Source organism: Elgaria multicarinata, chromosome 20 (assembly GCF_023053635.1).
Source record: "Elgaria multicarinata webbii isolate HBS135686 ecotype San Diego chromosome 20, rElgMul1.1.pri, whole genome shotgun sequence".
Classification (NCBI taxonomy): Eukaryota; Metazoa; Chordata; class Lepidosauria; order Squamata; family Anguidae; genus Elgaria; species Elgaria multicarinata.
In genome coordinates, this window is record NC_086190.1 from 4061789 (window position 1) to 4075670 (window position 13882).

Genomic DNA, 13882 nt, shown 5'->3' on the forward strand with positions numbered 1-13882 from the left:
ACTCCAGCCTATCAAGATCACTTTGAAGTTTGTTTCTGTCTTCCAGGGTATTAGCTATCCCACCCAGTTTTGTGTCATCTGCAAATTTGATCAGCGTTCCCTGCACCTCCTCATCCAAATCATTAATAAAAATGTTGAAGAGCACTGGGCCCAGGACTGAGCCTTGCGGCACCCCACTCGTTGCCTCTCCCCAGTTTGAGAAGGTTCCATTGATAAGTACTCTTTGAATCCGATTCTGTAGCCAACTGTGAATCCACCTAATAGTTGTTCCATCTAGCCCACTTTTAGCTAGTTTGTTAATCAGAATGTCATGTGGTACTTTGTCAAAAGCTTTGCTGAAGTCAAGATATATGACGTCCACAGCATTCCCACGGTCCACAAGGGAGGTTACCTTATCAAAAAATGAGATCAAATTTGTCTGACAGGACTTGTTCTTGACAAATCCATGTTGGCTTCTAGTGATCACTGCATTGATTTCAAGGTGTTTACAGATTGACTTCTTTATAATCTGCTCCAGAATTTTCCCAGGGATGGATGTCAGACTGACTGGTCTGTAGTTCCCAGGTTCCTCCTTTTTGCCCTTTTTGAAGATAGGGACAATGTTAGCCCTCCTCCAGTCGTCCGGCACCTCACCCGTCTTCCATAATTTTGCAAAGATAATAGACAAAGGTTCTGAGAGTTCTTCTGCTAGCTCCTTCATTACTCTGGGATGCAGTTCATCGGGCCCTGGAGATTTGAACTCATTCAAGGAAATTAGGTGTTCTTTGACCATTTGTTTATCAACCTCAAACTGCAATCCTGCCCCCTCAACTTCTGCTTCACTTTTTCCAGGGGGGTCATAGACCCGCTTTTGGGAGAAGACCGAGGCAAAGTAGGAATTGAGCACTTCAGCCTTTTCTTTGTCGTCTGTTATCAATTTGCCATCCTCATTAAGCAGTTGAACCACCATTTCTTTCCTCTGTCTTTTACTACTCACGTATCTGAAGAAAGCCTTTTTATTGCTTTTAGCATCCCTCGCTAATCTCAGCTCATTCTGAGCTTTAGCCTTCCTGACGCCATTTCGTTAGCCCACCCCTGTACAAAGTCTTGTGTGGTCTACCGTTCTCTTTCCCGGCCTCCTCTCTATGCCCAAAGGGTCTGCAGTGCCCTCCGGACGTTTTAGATTTCAGCTCCTGACATTCCTGATCGTTGGCCCCGCTGACGGGGGCTGATAGCTTGCATAGATTTGAAGCCTTAGTGAAACTTTCAGTCTGAGCTCTCTTTTTTCCTTTCTTTCTTCTTTAAACTTACCTGTGTGCCCATGAGAACTAGAAACTTGGATTTGTTTGGCTGCTTTAACAAAAATAAATGCCAGAGTTCAGAGATGGATTTGCATGGCTGCTATGTCGGCAGCCCAATTCAGAAGGTGTTCAGTGCTCTGCATGCCATTGCGATTGAAATATTAAACGTGACCGCGCACGTCGCTTTCCTCTGGAGCGGCCGGCGACGGCGCTACCAGGAGAGCTTTGCGGCTGACCCCTGCAGGACAGGGCTCAGTCGGTCAAGTGTCGGTGTCATTTTCCAGCCCCAAGGTCCTGTGATGCGGCGAGTTCCTGCATGTGCAGCCATGCGGCGCGGAGAGCCATCACCTCGGCCTATTTGGCAGCTTAATAGGTCACCAGAGCTTAGCTCGGGCCTTCGGAAGACAGGTTCCCACTTGGGATGCTTTGGAGGAAAGAGCACCGGGAGAGGCAGCCGGGCTCTCGGGTTTCTTCCTCTCCCTTTTAAGGCTCTGCCTCTGTAACTGGAGTCGAAGGCGAGAGAGCAGCTGCAGAACTGGCCAGTGGAGGGGTGGATGGCCAAGTCACCTGGGAAAGATCACCCCTTGACCTCTGCTACAGGGAGACTCCTACCCGCTGCGTCTCGCAGGGGCATACAGGGACTCCCGGCCCGTGACTCGCTGACCCCCGGGATCTCTCGGCAGCCCACGTTGCCCTTCCAGGCCTGGGCGGAGCAAAGGAAGGGGCACGCCAGGCCCCCCCGGATTGCCCCAGGGGTACGGCACGGCCTGTCTGCTTGTTCCTGTGCAGGGAGGCCCCCTGGCGAGGGTGTGCTCTCTCGAAGCCTCCTCTTGCCACCGTTGCCGAGGAGCAGCGGGCGCCGGTCGGCCCCATGTGGCCAGGGGGGACAGCTGCTGCTCCTCGGGGAAGGCCTCCGCCCCAGGAGGCCTCCACTGCACCAGGCTCCCTGCAGCCCGCAAGAGCCACGGGGAGATCAAGCCACGGGAAGGGCAGAAGAGCCGGGCGGTGGCACTTCTCGGGAGAACCTGCTTGACCCCGAAACGGAGCAGCGTATCTTGGACTGGCTGGAGCAAGTGAACCGGAGCCTCTTCGCCCCACTGAGCGGTGGCTTCAGGCAGGACGCAGAGACCGACACGTCCATCAAAATTGTCTACCAGGGGGACTAGGCGGACGGCCTGTCCCTGTCTACCGACTCCTGGGCACAACTTGCACAAGGAAGGCCGTTTTGCTCCGGGACTCTCAGACCTCTTTCTGGCTGTGCTCTAAGGTTCTGTCCATGACCTCACCGCCACCGCCCCCTCGCTGGCATTTTTACATCGAATTACTACCCCGGTTTTGTTTTGCGGCAAGATCAGAGCTGCGTCTCCATCAACGTGGCCCGGAACAGAATGCTCTGGATTTCCGCCCTCTCTCGTACTTGGGGGTCAGCCGGTGAGATCGGTTGGGAGTAAATGCAGGATCCACGACCCGTACTGCATTTTCCGAACCTCCTATGAGATGCGGGGGGTGAAGCTTTGGAAGGGGAATAGACGAATTCACCGCACAGGAGAGGTCTCCCAATAACTATGAAGCCGTAATAGCTGAAGTGTTCCCATCTGCTGAGCTCTGTAGCTAAAAGGGAACACTGGCAGCAGCTGCGTTCGCCTCTTTCCTCCTCCTGCCCCGTGCCCTTTCCTTTTCACGTCATGACTTTTACGTCATGAGCCTGAGGACAATGACTGTTTCGCACTGATCTTCATTAGCTGCAGCAGGAAACACCGCCCCCCCCCTTTTTTCTTTTGCCTGAAGGCAAAAGTGTGTTGAATAAATGAATGAACGGAGGCTCCAGATTCAGAGGCACAACACCACGAGATCCTCGCTGCTAAGAGAGCCACCGTCAGAGTGGACTATTGCAAAATGCCAGACGGCATGGACCTTTGGTTCCTTTACCCCAGAGGCAAGGGGCCCTCCCAGCTTCCAAATCCATCCCTCTGGGGCTCCCCAGATATTTATGTACCCTGTTCCCAGCCACGCTACTTTCCCCTGGTTATCATTGGGTAGTTTTCCAGCATTTGCACTTTTCCCCCATTCTAACCAGCCGAAATGCCTCTCCTAGGGCCGGTGAGAAGAGCTTTATGTTCCAATCGGTATTTTGGCCCCTCCTCATTTGCCTTTGACTCCGCCCACCCCTGGACTGTGGCCCCTGAGAGCGTCTCCGAAATTGAATACGGCCCTCGGCCTCGGAGAGGTTCAACACCCCCGCTCTACCCAGTCAGTTTCATGGATGAGCAGACACTGGCGTCCGCTTCTCTCACCTCCGAAGCGAAACGCTTCAGCCCATGTGACCACAAAGGCGGCCGAGCGGCCCTATTTCACCCATCAGCATGTACTGAATCTCTAAGGAGAGTTATTCTGAGACCAGCTGCCTGCTCGGGAAGTGTGGCTAAGGCAGGGCATTCTGGAAGTTGTAGTCCAACACACCCGGAGGGCCCCAAGTTAGGCTCTTGAGTCGATTTCACGCAGGACCCTGGCGTGTCTCCAAACTTTGCGTCCAGCCAACGGTCAAGTCCCGCTCGCTGCGTCCCTCCTTCTGAAGAATGCTGTGTGCCGCTCTGTGGAAGGAGGGAGGCAGGGAGGGAGGGGACCCCTCCTGCCAGCTCCCCGCCCCGACATTCCAGCTGCGCGAAGGACGCTATCTAAACACGCAGCGCAGCTGTGCCGTGGGAGCCTGTAGCAACGGCATTCCTGGCGCAGCGTTCAAAGCTCCGCGGAGGAGTCTCGCTCCGCTCTCTGCCTGCCCAACATCCGAGGGTGGGCGTCTCGGAGGGCCCCCTTGCTTCGTTTGGCCCGCAGCCAGACTCCCCTGCTGTTTACTTTGGCAGAAGCGAAGCCCTCGGATCAGAAAGGCTGGATCTGTTCGTCTTTTGAAACGAGGGAGGGAGGCAGCGTTATTATTATTTTCTGCTGCTCTCTCTTGTTTTCCATCTCATTTTGGCAGCAGTGTGGGTTGGCTGCCCCTCCTGGGAAACGGGGAGTGGGGCTGGTAAATCACTCCAGATTTCTGCCTTTTGGGGGTGCTGATGAAAACTTCGTTGGTGTGAATTGCTAGAGTTCTTGCTTTGTGGGGAACCTAGCCCTCTCCTTCTTGCCTAGACGTTTCGTCTCTGAGATGAGGAATGGGTGCAGCTTGTCTCTGGCGCACCCAGATGCTAGAGTTCGCGCAAATTCTCCAGCCATCTCAAAGATTATATTTATTCATTGCATTTCTAAACCGCCCAGTAGTTGAAGTTCTCTGGGCAGTTCACAATAATTAAAACCACAAGGTACAATTTAAAGTGTAAAAGTTAAACCACAGTATAAAAGTACCACCGGAATTAAACCGAGCAGCAAAGCAGAGATTTAAAATACGGATTTAAAACAGCAGAGCTAAAATACTGGGAAAATACGTCTTCACTGGAGGTTACGCTGGAAAGAGTATAATGTAAGTGCCAGGCGAACCTCTCTATGGAGCTCATTCCACAGCCGGGGTGCCACAGCAGAGAAGGCCCTGCTCCTGGTAACCACTTGCCTCACTTCCTTTGGCAGGGGCTCACGGAGAAGGACCCCTAAGGATGACCTTAGGGTCCAGGCAGGTACATATGGGAGGAGGCGTTCCTTCAGATAGCCTGGCCCCAAGCCGTTTAGGGCTTTGAATGTTAATGCCAGCACTTCAGGGTATGTGCGTGTGTGTTTTCTTTTTGCATGAAAATCCGTGCATGTTTTTCAAAATGCATGCATCAGCTGTGCCCGTCTTTCAAATGGGCACATTCATTTCTCATCAATTAAAGTGTATTTGTGCACATTTTGAGAAGTATGCCTCCCCCCCATGCGTGTCTTTGAAACGGATGCATGCTGCCAGTCACATTTGTGGGGAGGGGGGTCTGCAAACTCAGAAATTGAAAGATTTCCAGGGCAGATTGCCTCCGAGTCCTTGTTCAGTCCGAAAGGTGCAAAATGAGCAAATTCTGATCAAAAACGAACTGCAGCAAATTTCTCAAACATCCCTTTGGGTTTGGTTTTCAACTTTGACTCTCAGTTTATTAAGGTGCTTTTTGCAAAAGTGAAAAAAGGCTAATTTAGCTTTAGGGTTGTAATCTGCTAGTAGTAGTAGTATTTTATTAATGGATTAATTAACTACTTTCATTTAAATATAGTTTCATGCCGAAACCTCCAAAAACATGACCACCTTGGACAGCTGGCCCAGCTGCAGTGAACAGGAGAGAATTTTGTTTGTACTGTTCACAGATTATGTGGGGCGGCACTGAGCCTGGAAGTTATTCTTTTTTAATTACCCAAAATATTAAGAAATAAAATAAAAAATCGGAGGGGCAGTGGTCTCCCATAGCCCCATCGCTGTTCATGGGAGACCCCAAGTTGCTGTGGGAAATGTTCCCTAAAAACAGAACATCTAAAACGACTGATTTACATTTGCACTTGTCGGCATTGCATCACATCCTTGAAATAAACTGCCCTTCATTCTCATAGGGTCCTGAAAACACACGAGTGTACACACACACACACACACACACACACACACACACACACACACACACACACGTAGCCTGCTCCAGCCCTTCTCTTTCTCTATTTTCTAACCCTCCGCCGGTCATAGAATTCACCTCCCAGCTTTTCTATACGACCATGAGGGCCAGGAACTTGCTCGAAAGAATAAAAGCTGCCATGCTCAAAACAGTGAGCCCGTGTGAGAATGTGATACAGCCCTGGAAATATGGGATAAGGAACCGAGGCTATAGAGGTTCTTGGCTTCCTTTTTAATGTGTTACACTTTCTTCTTCTATATCCAGCTTAGATTGGAAGCTAGTTGGGTGCAGAGACTTATTTCTGATCAAGAAATGCTGCAACGTAAGAGTGGTTCCAGACGAAGCTTTTATTGTGCCTTCACACTGTCCCGTTTGCCGAGTTTTAGAAGGCTTCAATTCGTAGCCCTTCTGTGTTTTCACACTGCTTCTATCTTTTTTTCCTTCCCAGAAAAAAAAAAAACCTCTGGAAGAATCTATACTACTGCTTTATAACGGTTTATAACAATCTTGACAACTGTTGGGGCCCAGGACACATTCAATATACAGTTTTCAAACTGCTTTCAAAGTGTTCTGAACAGATCTGGCCTCTGTTAAGGAAGAGAGGACGGAATAGCTGCACAAGGCCTGTGCGAGACTCGAAATCCAAATTATTGCTTATTTTATTGTTTATTTTATTTAAAACATTTTTTCCTACCCTATATCACTAGGATCTCAGGGTGGCGTACAGATAAGATCATATAATATAAAACAATAAATATGCACAGCTAAAAACAAATTAAACCATTCATCAAGTCAAGCTTATAAAAAAAGAAGATCCTGAATCCATTCCTCGCCCTTCTGGCTTGAAGCAGTCACCTCCCCACCAAAGTGTTTTATTATTCACTATTTAAAGTATTGTTTTTATCCCGCTCAGTCAAAAAATAGAACGGCTCCTACGGCAGCATGCAATCGAGCCCCCCAAAAAGCCCCGCACCCCCCGTCTGCAAGCTTACAATCTCAAAAAGACACGACACACGAGGAAAAAGGAATGAGGAGAGAAGAGGAAAACAAAGGAAGAGGGAGGAATTAAGAAGAGCGTTAGCAGGCTTAGTGGGACAGCTCATCTTCGGGGGGGTGATGAGAAGTAGTCTGACTGGAGCAGGCCCTGGTGTTCCTTTTGAAGCTTATGTCTCTTTGGTTTTGAAGCTCGGTTTGGCAGCAGCTGAGAGCAGGAGGATATGGGAGGTCGGACCTCTTGAAAAGTTGGTTCTCTTCCCCTGCCCCCCAATATTTTCAGAACAAACAGGGCTCCAGCCAGGGTTTCTTTTCATCCTTCCTCATTACTATTGGTAGCTCCTCCATCACCCCAGGGGTCCTTATTTGAATAAGGGTTGTCATTTGACCCAAGTCTGTGTGTATAGGGGGGGACCCAAGCCATTGAGCTGGAAATAGTAAACCGACTTTTGCCCGCAAAGCGCAGCAAACTCCCTCTGAAGAGTTTGGGAGCAGAGAACCTGATTTCTGTGATTCCTGAAATATGGACAAAAGAAGTTGTTCTTTTCAAAATCCAAAGACCCCTTTCTTTTTTTCTGCACCCCAAGACGTGCAGCCTCTTCCAGCATCTCACGAAATGTTCTATGATTCTATAGAGGCCTTCAAGAGGCAGCCAGGCAGCTATCTGTCAGGGATGCTTTAAGGTGGATTCCTGCATTGAGCAGGGGGTTGGACTTGATGGCCTTAGAGGTCTCTCCCAACTCTACTATGCTTGGATTCTAGGGAACAGTTGGCGATTTCTGATTTTAGTATTTACTTTAAATCATTTCACTGTTTTTAGAGAACCTTGAATAAATACGTCTTGGGTGGAGCTTCTCACACTGAATTCCCACCCTGATCCCCATCCAGGGCAGTGACGCTCAGAAAAAATGTGCACGCCTCCCCAAAAAAAACCCATGCAATTTGGATGGCTTTAAAAGGCAGTTGGATAAATTCCTAGAGGAGGAGAAGGCTATTAATGGCTACTAGCCCTGATGGCTCTGTGCAACCTCCAGTATCAGAGGCAATAAGCCTTTATACACCAGTTGCTGGGGAACATGGGCAGGAGGGTGCTGTTGCACCATGTCCTACTTGTGGGTTTATAGTCATAGAATCATAGAATAGCAAAGTTGGAAGGGGCCTACAAAGCCATCGAGTCCAACCCCCTGCTCAATGCAGGAATCCACCCTAAAGCATCCCTGACAGATGGTTGTCCAGCTGCCTCTTGAAGGCCTCTAGTGTGGGAGAGCCCACCACCTCCCTAGGTAACTGGTTCCATTGTACTGCTCTAACAGTCAGGAAGTTTTTCCTGATGTCCAGCTGGAATCTGGCTCCCTTTAACTTCAGCCTGTTATTCCGTGTCCTGCACTCTGGGAGGATCAAGAAGAGATCCTGGCCCTCCTCTGTGTGACAACCTTTTAAGTATTTGAAGAGTGCTATCATGTCTCCCCTCAATCTTCTCTTCTCCATGCTAAACTACGCCCAGTTCTTTCAGTCTCTCTTCATAGGGCTTTGTTTCCAGACCCCTGATCATCCTGGTTGCCCTCCTCTGAACCCCCTCCAGCTTGTCTGCGTCCTTCTTGAATTGTGGAGCCCAGAACTGAATGCAATACTCTAGATGAGGCCTAACCAGGGCCGAATAGAGAGGAACCAGTACCTCATGCGATTTGGAAGCTATACTTCTATTAATGCAGCCCAAAATAGCATTTGCCTTTCTTGCAGCCATACCGCACTGTTGGCTCATATTCAGCTTGTGATCCACAACAATTCCAAGATCCTTCTCGTTCGTAGTATTGCTGAGCCAAGTATCCCTCATCTTGTAACTGCATTTGATTTCTATTTCCTATGTGTAGAACTTCGCATTTATCCCTATGAAATTTCATTCTATTGTTTTCAGCCTAGTGCATGGGACTGACAAAAATGGGAAAATGGGAAAGGTGGGGCTCCCCCCCCACCTCCAATTCCAGGGACTTCTCATACAATTCCCATCCTGATCCTCACCCAGGGCAGTGACCCTCGGGGGCAGGGGGAGGGGGATGTGCATTCTTCCAAAAAACAAAAACATGCAAAGCAAAGACGAAACTTGGAACCTACTGGATAAATATCCCCCTATATTCTCATTCCCTTATGTATTTGCTCCCTCTTGTGGTTCTGACCACCACGCCTTCCAGTTATGCTGCATGGGTGCGCCGAGATGGCCATATGCACCACTCACAATGTGTCTATTCTGCCATGGTTTTGTGGTCGTCTGCTGTCCCTGTCTGAAAGAGCCAGTGTGGTGTAGTGGCTAGAGTGTTGGACTGGGAGTCAGGAGATCTGGGTTCTAGTCCCCACTCGGCCATGGAATCCCACTGGGTGACTTTGGGCCAGTCACAGACTCTCAGCCCAACCCACCTCACAGGGTTGTTGTTGTGAGGATAACGTGGAGAGGAGGAGGATTATGTACACCGCCTTGGGTTCCTTGCAGGAAAAAAGGTGAGATATAAATGCAATAATTAAAAAAAATGCAATAATAATAATAAAGCCCTTGGTCGTGGTAAATCATGGTTCCAATTCCCCCACCCGTTTCTGCCATGTTAAAACTTTACTCGTGTGAGTTGTAATCCTATTGGCTCTTACCACCCAAGGTCGCTATTCAAAGGAGTAATCTGAACCTGCGTTGAGATTTATTTATTTATTACAATACTTTTCCATACCCTTTGTTAGCCAAAGCTCCTTTGGCGGGTTCAAAAAACAAAACTTAAAACCGTAAAATACAAGAACATGGAGCATGATATAAAACCTTATGTTTAAAGCAGAGCAGCGGTGCAAAGTTCTAACAATGCAGGAAGGGTGAAATCGGATGCATGTTTAGACCGGGGTGGGGTGGGGGAAGGGGTAGTCTTACATTTCCCAGAATCCCCCCGCCGTTTTGGCTGGCTGGGGAACTCTGGGAACTGTAAGAGTTTTCTTGCACTAAACACGCATGTGATTGTGGGCTAGCACAATTTTTAAAGCAGAGGTCTAAAAAGCTTGGGGAAATAAGGTCAGTTGGCAGCAAAAAGACCACGGCATTGGTACCAAATGGGCCTCTCTGGGGTGGGCATCATACAATGAGGGTGCCGCCGCGGAAAAGGCCCTGTGCTCAGTAACTACCCCCGTGTCCTCATTTAGTGGGGGTACCCAAAGAAGGCCCTCTGAAAATGATCTTGGGGGGGATATATGGCAATAGATTATCCTTCAGGTACATAGGGAAAGAGACGGTCTTTCAGGTAATCTCGGCCTCAAGCCATTTAGGGCTTTGTAGATTACTACTGGCAGTTTTAATTGAGCCCAGATTGCAGTTCATAACACACTGACAACCTTTGCTTGGTCCAGTCGCTGTTAACAACCCCAGCGGGCTGTTTTGGACCAGCTGAAATTTCCGATCATTTTCAAAGGCAGCCCCATATAGAACACCTTGCGGTAATCCAGCGGTTACCAGTTCTGGGTTCAAGATCACTCCAAAACTACGAACCTGTTCTCTTAGGGGGAGTGCAATGCCCGCCAGAAGAGAGTGAACACCATTCAGCCAGGAAGATGAACCACCCACTAAGAGTGCCTCCGCCTTGTCTGGATGGAGTCTCCGTTTATTGGCCCTCATCCAGACTATTGCTGCACCCAGGCCCAGATTCAGAACAGCTACTGCCTCGCCTGGATTTCATGAAAAGGAGAGACAGATGGGTGTCACGCGCATCTTGGTGACACCTCGCCCAGTGGTTTCATGTAGATGTTGAACAGCATGGGGGGTAGAATAGAGCGCTGTGGAACACCATAGCATATCCTTCACGGCACAGAGCAAAAACCGCCCGGCACCACCTTCTGGAATCGGCCGTCCAAGTAGGAATGGGACCGCCACAAGGTAGCACCTCCAGTTCCCAGCCCTGAAAGCCCATCCAGAAGGAAACCAGGGCTGATTCGAATCAAAAGACCCTGAGACCTCCCAGAGAATCGAGCGGGACTGGTGACTGCTAGGGACAGACGAGAGCTGCAATTCTGTTCGCCGACAGGTCGTGTTCACAATCTTGAACGTGAATATGCACAGGAGGGCTGCTTTTCAGGAAACGTTAGCAAATCCCCCAATTTGCAATCATGTTAGAAAAATGTGGGGTGGGTGGGTAATGCCCCCTTTGACAGGCACATTTCCCCCCAAACTACGGATTTTCACGCTTCAGTCAATAGTGGGCGCTCTTGAAAAATATGCGTAACATGGGCACATTTCCTGTTTGAACAAGCAAAAAACAGGTCGAAAATGGAAGTGAGCTGAAAAAGGCTTCGAAGTGGGTTTTGGAGAATTGGGGCAAATTAAAAAATGGCTGGTTCTTCCATCCTTGGAGACTGCAGCGATATGGGGTTGTCTATTAGAAAGAAAGAACGAAAGAAAGAGGTGTTACGTGTTTTTTAAACTGTTTAGCACAGTTGCTTGCACCCTTTGCTACTGAGGGCAAGAGCAGTATTCTAACCTAGTATTCTATCTCCAAATTAGACTACTGCAACGTGCTCCGCATGGGGCTGCCCTTGAAGACAATTCACAAGCTGCAGCTTGTGCAAAAGGCAGCGGCCAGATTGAAAACAGGGACAGGAAGGTCTGAATATGTAACACCAATTCCAGCACCAATTCAGGGTGTTGTTTTTGACCTATAAAGCTTTACACAGCTCTGGACTGCAATACCAGGCAGAGCGCCAGCATGAACCAACCTGTACACTTCCTTGGGCAAAAGTCAGGATACAAATGAAGATAACAACAACAACAACAATAATAATAATAAATAATGTAGATCATAAAATATACTGAGACAGAACAATTCATACTGATAAAACAATACCTTGCAACCGACCAGACATAACAGTCATAGACAAAAATGAATGAATGAATGAATACCTTTATTGAATAAGCCTTCTGACCATTTCAAAAAAACCAACAACAACACATACCTCATCGACATAGCAATACTGAATGACAAAAATGTTGTTGAAAAGGAAGAGGAAAAGAGAGAAAAATATACACCACTGGCCATGGAAGTCAAAGAACTTTGGCAACAGGAAAAGGTCACGATTATTCCATCAATCACATCAGTCACTGGCATCACATCAGAAAACCTTCAGAAACTGGGTCTACCAAAATACATCCACACCACCATCCAGAAAGCAGTCATAATTAAAGCATGCTCAATTGCCAGGAAATTCCTGAATCTGTAAAAGTCAGCATGAGTTCGTCTAGAAAAACCACCATGAGCGAAAGAGACAATAATAATAATACATTCACCATCTAAGGACCCCCTCCAGGTGCCTCTTCAAAGAGAGACGTGGGAGGCAGTGAAAAGGGAGAAGGCCTTCTCAGTGGTGGCCCCCCAATTATGGAACAATCTTTCTGACAAAGCCAGCCTGGCACCAACATTGTTATATTTTCAGCGCCAGGTTAAGACCATGCTCTTCCCTCAGGCATTTGGGAGCATAGGATGAGGTTTTAAGCAGGACATGGACTTTTCGTAGTGTCATTTAAAATCATTTCGATACGCGTGTGTCTGCTGTCAGTTCGTTTGTTTGTATGTAAATGGTTTAATGTATTTTTGAGGTTTCAGTTTTTGTAAACCACCCAGAGAAGTTTGGCTATTGACCGGCACAGAAATGTAATAAATGAAATGCTGTCCCCAAAACATACGACGTGGAGGCTGAGCGGATCAGATGGTCGGGGAAATGCAGCCAGTTTCCAACACGCAGTCTTCTTTCTCACGCTCTTGGCACAGATGTCTGGGATGTCCAGTCTCCGAGCCGGGAAGGCCCTGCTTCATCCCTCCCTGCTTCCTGCCCCGGAATTAATTAACCATGCATTAGTCATATGGTAATTCATCAGCGCAAATGAGAACGTGATGAAATGTAATTACGGGCAGCACGTTTGGCAGAGTAAAAGCATTGATTGAAAACGTCCTTCTTGGCTATGAAGGCAGAGGGCTGAGTTTACCCTTTGGAGCCAAACCCAAGCGGGTAACCCCCTGGACTACAACGCCCACAATCCCCCCAGCCAGCATAGCCAGCACTATGGAAGATGTAGTCCTTTTCATCATTTTTTATTAGGGAGAAATACGGAGCAAATAAAGGGCGTTAAGGCGGGAAGTTCTGGGTTCGATTCTCAGCTCAACCCCAACCTGAATTAGCAAAACTTTGTACTCTCTGCCCCACCTACATTCTGCAAGAGGAGGGATTATAATGTCAGCCTTCCTTGTGGGGCTGAAAACGTTATGAAACAAGATTCAAGGTACTGACCGATAAAGCTCTGAACGGCTTGAGCCCAGCACCCTAAAGAAACGCCCTTATATTCTATTTTTTTAAAAAAAAAAAGATTCCAGGTATTTCACAGCAAGCATTAAAATATACCAAAAAAGTTAAAACATTTTAAAACCGCTTTAAAACAATTTAAAATACCAAGATGCAGGAAAGCAATTAAAAGAAGATGCCCCATCGTATGCCGTCAAAGACCCTGGGAGGAGAGAAAAGTCTTGACCGGGTGCTGACAAGATGACAATGTTGGCGTCAGGCGGGTTTCACTGGGGAGATCGTTCCATAATTGAGGGGCCACCGCTGAGGAGGCCTTCTCCCTTGTTGCTATCCTCCGAACCTCCCTCGGAGGACGCATTCGGAGAAGGGCTACAGGTGATTGTACAGGATATATATTGTAGGTTTGTCGTACCAGGAGAGGCACCCTATCAGGTACTGTGGTCCTAAGCCGTGTAAAGCTTTATAGGGTCAAAATCAGCACCTTGAACTGGGCTCAGAAACATACAGGCACCCAGTGCAAGCAGGCCAGAATTGATGTCATGTGCTCGGAGTTATTTATAGATTTGATTAGTACCCTGAAGTTCTCCCAGGTACGACAGCATTTCACGGCAGCTTACAGTCATGAATAAAACTGGATTAAAAAAACAATAATGCAATAAATGCATTAAAACACAATTCAAAACGCAACGATAACAGAATAAAAACAGTATCGAACCCAATAGTTCGCCCAAGGCCTGC